We start from the raw sequence: 9003 nt of genomic DNA, 5'->3' as shown, positions 1-9003 counted from the left end.
AGCAAGAGATTTGGGGTTGACAAGTTGTTCTACTCGGTAAAAATGTACTTTTTCTGCCTTACATGAAGCATCAGGGAAACCAGATGTATCCCCTTGAATATTTATGGTCTCACAGCTTCTTCTATTAATAATTCATCACACACGGTGGTGTCCACCCATCAACAAGGGCTACACAGGCAAAGAGAAGGAACAGAGAAAGTCCCCCTCCCCCTCACCCTGGAAGTCCCTGAACCCTATAACCGGACAGATGGGGAGCCACGTGTCTTGCTGGGCTCACCCTGTGAAAGATAATAAAACACACTTTGTTGGAATTTTCCATAACAAGCCTTTATTACTTTAATAAATCACAGGGGGAAATCAACAGGAAAAGCATTGCTTTTCCAGCCAAACGCCTAAAAGGAACAGTAGACTTCTTTTGTCGCTTTGGGGCCAAACATCGTTGCTAAATTAGTCTGTTTGAAATACATAAAGAAGCTTTTAGCCTCATACAAGTTAGCTTCGTCTTCAGCTCAAAGAACTTTCAGGATTTTGTTTCTGATTATGTTATATTCACTGTAGGAGTGGCAGACAATATTAAAGTGAACAGATAAAGTCACCTGGAATCTTAACACAGAGAGACATGCTTTGGCACCTTCATGTCTTGCATTGTAATCTAGGACTGGAGAGCCTGCATGTATAAATATGTACTGAAAAGCAAAAGTGATCTCACGTTCTAAATTCTTGTTTTATGAATTGCTTTTAGTACAAACAAATTGTAGTCCTCATTTCTTACAATGTATACACATAGGTGCACACATGCACGCACACACGCACGCACACACACGCACACACATGCACACGCACGCACATACACGCACACACATGCACACGCACGCATGCACACACGTGCATGCACACACCACGCACACACACGCACTCACATGCACATGTGCACACGCATGCACACAAACGCATGCACACACGGGTGCACACACACATGCACATACACACAACGATGACTTCATGGCATTTCATTATACGTATTATTCTGTGACAGTTCACCTAATTCTCTAGTGGTTAATATTAAAGTCACTTCTACCTTTTTCCTATTGTTTGAAACAAATGCTGTGATGAGTATTCTTATATTACCATGGCTTGTGGCTAATTTCCTTTTTGTCTCTCCCTCCCCTGTCCCGCCAGAAGAAGGTCTGTGCCCACAGATCTCTCCTTGTCGAACCACCTCACTCCAGTCAGTGTGGAGCAGCAGGTGACAGAGTCTCCAGCGTTCTGCCGACACTTCAAGTTTTTCCTTCTCCGCTCAGACACAGCCTCGGGAGCCATCAGTACAGACCGCAGGAGAGCCGTGCCCAGACTGATCCCTGCAGGGCGGTCTCCTGCTCAAAGAAACAATTGGGAAATTAGTCACAGAATCAACCTGCGGGGGACTCAAAGCCTCTGTGATGGGATTTATTGCACTGGAGATTTGAGAGCTCAAAAACCTAGTGCATAAACATTGGATTTTGACGTTATAATAAAATAAGCGCGGGGTTTTCCCGAGGTTAGAGGCTCCCCAGGTTGCTTTCTCGTGGACGACCTGTCACAAGGTGAGTGTTGGAGCATTCAACAGCGGAGGCAAGCTGCACAGCAGGGTCACGCAAGCCCAAGAAAGGGCTCCATACGAAGCTGGTTGCCCCTGCCTTCCTGCAGCACACTCCCCACTGTGGCATCTGTTGCCCCCAGGGACACTGGGCATCCTTGGTTCCTCAGGTCACAGTCAACCGGCTCTAGCAAGCTCTCCGGTGTCTCTTCTTATAAGGACGCTAATCATAACTCAATCATATGATGACTTCTTCTAACCCTAATCACTCCCAAAGACCCCTCTCCAACTACCATCACATGGGGGTCAGGGTGTCAATGTATGAATTCTGAGGGGAGCACAGTTCCTAACAGTGGGGTTTGCACCTTACGAGAAATGTTTGAAATCAATGTTCACACAGACTAGAGGATATAGACACAGATAAGATGAAGGAAAAGCTGTATTTGGGTAAATTTTTATTCTCTTTCCTTGGAGCCAGCTCTAATGACCTCTAACACAAAACAGTTTTCAGTTTGTTGTTGAGTATCAGTAGATCTGTTTCTTTCCTTTTACTTCTTTAAACTGTCAGCTTTTATTGTCTTAAAGACCCCTGTGCAGATGTGATTAGTTCAAAAACAACAAGCCCATCATTTTACAAACAAAGATTCAATGCATTAAATTCTCTGATTCATTAAGAGCTCCTTTAGCTCTGCAAACCCTGTGAACTAGGCTGCCGGCAAGCTATTTGTTAGAACAACAGGTCTGTAAGGCATGTCCTAATCTCTAATTAGGGCCTCAGCCAGCAAGAATGTTCTCAGTTTTTGGAGAACATTATCTCAGCTTGGGTGCCCGGGGCATAAACAGGACCTGCCGCTACATTGGTTGTTGTCCTCGTACCTGCAGGAGGGAACTCAGAAAATAAAAGGCATTTAGCTCCCAAGCAGAAACCAACCGACTAACCCAAGCAGTAGGAGTCAGCTGATTTTTCCATACCAGGAGTGAACACTGGCTTCCCATGGTCATGAGGAATATAAAATTATGGTTCTTTTAGACCAAAATGAGTTTACTGGAGTTAGGCACCCCCACGTGGGTGCGGCCTGAACACAACACCTCTACATGACCAGCAATAGCAGTAACAGCCCCCTCAGCATAGCATGGGCTCTTGCTGTTCACAGGGTCTGCTTGGATGCCCCTGACCTTATTTCCTTTGTACTTCTTAGTGTGGGGAGGAGTTACCAGGCTTCTTGGAACTTGGGAAGAGAAGTAACCATGGCGGTGAGCTGAAAAAATAATTATATTTTCAGAAAAGCAATTATTTCTGCCAGACATTCTGTTAAGTCTCCTGAAGCGCATACAGGTTTTATTACAACAATTATTTTATTGTCTTGTTTTCTGAGAGGCTGCCTCAAAATCTTCCAAAGACCAAGAAGGGAACTAACAACTTTGTTGTGAACTTCTATTAGTGTGCAGGGGCACAGCTGGGGTGGAAGTGGGGAGGGAAATATGTTTATTATTTTTTGAAGTAGACAGTTTACACCATGGAGAAGATACCAGTTGAGCCCAGTTCTTCCCTTCCCGAAGCATTTCTATAGAAAGCTGTGTTGTGCTGTAGATCAAGAGGAGATACGCAGCTCTCAGGGCCTCCTCACCTCAGAAAAGTCCCCGTGGGGATTGTGGCCACATGGAGGAGAGAATAAATTCAATATTCATGAGGCAGTCACTCACATGAACCAGCATGCTTTAGGGCTCCTTGTTACCCAGCAGAGGGAGGAAAAGGCAGCTCAGCCTCTGAGCCCCACACCTGTCGCTGGGCTCTGCCCCGACATCCTCTAGAGAACGCATGCACTGAAGAAAGGCTCTGTCACCAAAAAGGGTCAAACTCTGTAAAGTATTTGAAGAGATTTATTCTGAGCCAAATATGAGTGACCATGGCCCGTGACACAGCCCCCAGGAGGTCCTGAGAACATGTGCCCGAGGCGGTCGGGGTACAGCTTGGTTTTATAGATTTTAGGGAGGCAGGAGACATCGGTCAAATACATTTAAGAAATGCATTGGTTTGGGAGGCAGCGGCGAGGCCGCTCCACCGCACACGCACACACAGACCCCGGCAGTGGGGTCGCAGATGACAGGCCTGTCACATGGAAGCCCCCTCCGCCGCCGCCGCCGCCGCCGCTCCGTCGACAGCAGCAGTAGCCACAGCAGCAGCTGTGGGCAGCGCTACACTGAACAAAGGTCATCCCAGCTGTGGCCCAAACGCCCAGGCTTGACTGCCGCAAAGGCCAACCCCGGGAAGGGGGTATGTTCTGTTTTGTGCTTTTTCTTTTTAGAAGCTACTAAAGGGTGTTGGGGATGCTTCTGACTATTATGAAGGCCAAAAGGCCTGCTGACTGGGGCTGCTTTTAACCCTTTCCCGTTTGCTGAGAATGCAGCCGTGTGACAGTAATCTAAGCTCTTTTCAAAAGGTCAAGGTTCACAAGAACATCTCCTCAAATTCATGACCATGGGGGATAGGAAGACCCCAGACTTTGATGACCCCCTGGCAGCATTTGACATCCCAGATATGGCTGATCCTAAAGCAGCTATTGAGAATGGACACGACCACGACAGCCACATGAGGCAGAACGCTCACGGAGAGGATGACTCCCACACACCATCATTTTCCAACGTGGATGTCAGCATGATCTTCAAGAATATTTGGAACATCGACTCCTCGGAGGGCGGGAGAGAGACGGTTACAACCACCAGCAATGGCCGACATAATGGGTTTCTCACAGCTTCCTCTCTTGACAGTTACAGTAAAGATGGAGTGAAGTCCTTGAAAGGAGACATGCCTGCCTCCCAGGTGACTCTGAAAGACATGACGTTCAGCCAGTTTAGCCCGATCTCCAGTACTGAAGAGTTTGATGACGATGAGAAGATGGAGGTGGATGAACCCCCTGACAAGGAGGATGTGCGATCAAGCTTCAGGCCGAACGTGTTGACAGGGTCGGCTCCCCAGCAGGACTGCGATAAGCTGAAGGCACTTGGAGGGGAAAACTCCAGCAAAACTGGACTCTCTACATCAGGCAATATAGAGAAAAACAAAATTGTTAAGAGAGAAGCCAAAGCCAATTCTATAAACCTGAGTGTTTATGAACCTTTTAAAGTCAGAAAAGCAGAGGGTAAGTTGAAGGAAAACTCTGACAAGGTGCTGGAAAACAGAGTCCTGGCTGGGAAGCCGAGCTCAGAGAAGAAGGACACCGGCCTCCACGGCATTGCACCACAAAGACAAAGTCATCCTCCAAGCTCTCATCCTGTATTGCTGCTATCGCGGCTCTCAGTGCTAAAAAGGCGGCTTCAGACTCCTGCAAAGAACCAGTGGCCAATTCGAGGGAATCCTCCCTGTTACCAAAAGAAGTAAACGACAGTCCGAGAGCCGCCGACAAGTCTCCTGAATCCCAGAATCTGATCGACGGGACCAAAAAACCATCCCCAAAGCAACCGAATAGTTCCAGAAGCATCTTAAGGGAGAACAGCAGCAAGGGATCCCCGTCCTCTCCCGCAGGGTCCACACCAGCAATCCCCAAAGTCCGCATAAAAACCATTAAGACATCTTCTGGAGAAATCAAGAGAACAGTGACCAGGTTATTGCCAGAAGTGGATCTTGACTCTAGGAAGAAACCTTCTGAGCAGACAGCATCTGTGATGGCCTCTGTGACATCCCTTCTGTCATCTCCAGCATCAGCCGCCATCCTTTCCTCTCTCCCCAAGGCACCTCCTCAGTCCGTGGTCATGACCAATGCAGTTTCCCCTGCAGAGCTCACCCCCAAAACAGGTCACAATCAAGCCTGTGGCTACTACTTTCCTCCCAGTGTCTTCTGTGAAGACAGCAGGATCCCAAGTCATTAATTTGAAGCTTACTAACACCACCACGGTGAAAGCCACACTCATATCTGCTGCCTCTGTCCAGAGTGCCATCAGTGCCATCATTAAAGCCAACAATGCCATCCAGCAGCAAATTGTCGTGGTGCCAGCATCCAGCCTGGCCAATGCCAAACTCCTGCCAAAGACTGTGCACCTTGCCAACCTTAACCTTTTGCCTCAGGGTGCCCAGGCCACCTCTGAACTCTGCCTAGTGCTAACCAAACCTCAGCAACAAATAAAACAGGTAATAATCAATGCAGCAACCTCGAAAACCCCTCCCCAAAAGATGTCTCAAGTCCAGGTGGTGTCGTCCTTGCAGAATTCTGTGGTGGAAGCTTTCAACAAGGTGCCAAGCAGTGTCAGTCCAGTCCCTGTTTACATCCCAAACCTCAGTCCTCCTGCCAATGCAGGGATCACGTTACCGATGCATGGGTACAAGTGCTTGGAGTGTGGGGACTCCTGTGCACCAGCACTTTGGGAGACCAAGGCAGGTGGATCATGAGGTCAGGAGATTGAGATCATCCTGGTTAACATGGTGAAACCCGTCTCTACTAAAATATATATATATATATATACACACACAAAAAATTAGCCGGGCGTGATGGCAGGCTCCTGTAGTCCCAGCTACTCGGGAGGCTGAGGCAGGAGAATGGCATGAACCCAGGAGGCGGAGCTTGCAGTGAGCCGAGATCCCGCCACTGCACTCCAGCCTGGGTGACAAGGCAAGACTCTGTCTCAAAAAAAAGAAAAGAAAAGAAAAGAAAAGAGTCTGACCCAGAGCTGTGACAGATGGATCGTGTGCATCAAAGTAACGTGCAACCATTGTACAAAGAACCTCATTTTTTACAACAAATGCAGCCTCCTTTCCTATGCCCGTGGGCATAAGGAGAAAGGGGTGGTAATGCAATGCTCTCACTTAATTTTAAAGCCAGTCCCAGCAGATCAAATGACAGTTTCTCCATCAAGCAATACTTCCACTTCAACTTCCACTCTTCAGAGCCATGTGGGAGCCGGCACACACACTGTCGCAAAAAATTCAGTCTGGCATAACTGGGATAGTCATATTGGCTCCTTCAAGCACTCCCATCATCGCAGCCATGCCCCTAGATGAAGACCCCTCCAAACTGTGTGACATAGTCTAAAACGTTTGGAGTGTAATGAAGTCTTCCCGGACGAGACGTCACTGGCTACACATTTCCAGCAGGCTGCGGATACGAGTGGACAAAAGACTCGCACCATCTGCCAGATGCTGCTTCCTAACCAGTGCAGTTACGCATCACACCAGAGAATCCATCAGCACAAATCTCCCTACACTTGCCCTGAGTGCGGGGCCATCAGCAGGTCTGTGCACTTCCAGACCCACGTCACCAAGAACTGTCTGCACTACACGAGAAGCGTTGGTTTTCGATGTGTGCATTGCAATGTTGTGTACTCTGATGGGGCTGCTCTGAAGTCTCACATTCAAGGTTCTCACTGTGAAGTCTTCGATAAGTGTCCTATTTGTCCAATGGCGTTTAAGTCTGCCCCAAGCACACATTCCCACACCTACACACAGCATCTTGGCATCAAGATAGAAGAACCAAAAATAATATGTAAGTGTTCCATGTGCGACACCGTGTTCACCCTGCAAACCTTGCTGTATCACCACTTTGACCAACACATTGAAAACAAGAAGGTGTCTGTTTTCAAGTGTCCAGACTGTTCTCTTTTATATGCACAGAGGCAACTTACGATGGACCATATCAAGTCTGCGCACGGAACATTGAAAAGTATTGAAGGGCCTCCAAACTTGGGTATAAACTTGCCTTTGAGCATTAAGCCTGCAACTCAAAATTCAGCAAATCAGAACAAAGAGGACACCAAATCCATGTATGGGAAAGAGAAATTGGAAAAGAAATCTCCGTCTCCTGTGAAAAAAAATCAATGGAAACCAAGAAAGTGTCCAGGCCTGGGTGGACGTGTTGGGAGTGTGACCGCCTGTTCAGGCAGAGAGATGTGTACATATCCCATGCGAGGAAGGAGCACGGGAAGCAAGTGAAGAAACACCCCTGCCGCCAGTGTGACAAGCCTTTCAGCTCATCCCACAGCCTGCGCCGGCACAACCGGATCAAACACAGAGTCATCAGGGAAGTGTACGCCTGCTCACACTGCCCAGACTCCAGAAATACCTTTACCAAATGATTGATGCTAGAGAAACACGTCCAGCTGGTGCACGGCATTAAGGACCCTGCCCTGAAAGAAATGACACGCCACCAATGAGGAGGAAGCAGAAATAAAAGAAGACACCAAGGTCCCCAGTCCCAAGCGGAAGTTGGAAGAACCAGTTCTGGAGTTCAGGCCTCCCCGAGGAGCAATCACTCAACCACTGAAAAAGCTGAAAATCAATGTTTTGCAGGTTCACAGGTGTGTCGTGTGTGGCTTCACCACTGAAAACCTGCTGCAGTTCCACGAACACATCCCTCAGCACAAATCGGATGGTTCTTCCTACCAGTGCCGGAGTGTGGCCTCTACTACACGTCTCACGTCTCTCTGTCCAGGCATCTCTTCATCGTACACAGGTTAAAGGAACCTCAGCCAGTGTCCAAGCAAAATGGGACTGGGGACAATAACCAACAGGAGAACAAACCCAGCCACGAGGATGAATCCCCCAATGGCGCCGTGTCAGACAGAAATGCAAAGTGTGCACAAAAACTTTTGAAACTGAAGCTGCCTCAAATACTCACATGTGAACACACGCATGTGAGTATTTTTTGGATTCATCAATCCAAAAGGATGAGCTCAGCCGAGAAACAGTCACAGACGCTCCATGAGGAAAATCCCTGTCCACATTGGAATAAAAAAGACATTTTTGTTACAAAAAGTTTGCAGTATAATAGAGTTAACAGTACTGTGTAGGCTGTTGCAATATATTCTCTTTCAACATACCTTCCTTCTTCACCTCATCATATATATCCTCAATAAGTATTAATTAAAACAGTATTTGAGTTTCAAAGAGTTTGTATATATTTAAATGAATAACTTTTTATACTCTTTGCTACACGTTTGTGTCAGTATTTAGTGGAAAACGATTTTAGTTGTTTTGGGTTAGAATCTTTCTTTTGGTACTGTTTCTTTAAAACAGAGTTCTTAGTAACAGGGGCAGTTCTGAATTCAAATAAACCATTTTGTATGTTTGGATTTTGAATGGGTTAACTAAAGACAGGCTAAAATAATGCTTTTTTAGTGTTTTCAATTTTTAGAATTCACTACATAAATCGTAAGTAATTGTGGGTCTCAGAAACACTAGGAACTTTTAAGTGTCTTAGCACTTCCTGGATATACCTGCACTGAGGGAGTGAGTTTGAGACAACGGCACTCCAGTGTGGGTGCAGCTTTGCCTTCAGGTCACGCCAAAGGGTGTTTAAAGCATCCTTGCAGGTCGCTCCAGTTGTGGATAAAAACTGAAGCCAGGAATCTACTAAGGAATGCTGATTTCCTCAATTCCATTTTGAGGAATGGGGAAGGCTATTCTAAAGGAAAAAAACATGAGGCTGGTTTTCTGGGCA

At 47.0% G+C, this 9003-nt stretch overlaps 1 pseudogene; it reads left to right on the top strand.

Annotated features, from left to right (window-relative positions):
- Positions 1–4049: 4049 nt before the first annotated feature.
- Positions 4050–8353, top strand: LOC112621746 (annotated as a pseudogene).
- The last annotated feature ends 650 nt before the right edge of the window (positions 8354–9003 follow it).

The sequence above is a fragment of the Theropithecus gelada genome, chromosome 3 (genome assembly GCF_003255815.1).
Source record: "Theropithecus gelada isolate Dixy chromosome 3, Tgel_1.0, whole genome shotgun sequence".
NCBI lineage: Eukaryota > Metazoa > Chordata > Mammalia > Primates > Cercopithecidae > Theropithecus > Theropithecus gelada.
Note: the sequence above shows the minus strand (reverse complement) of the source record. Positions and strands in the feature narration are given on the sequence as shown.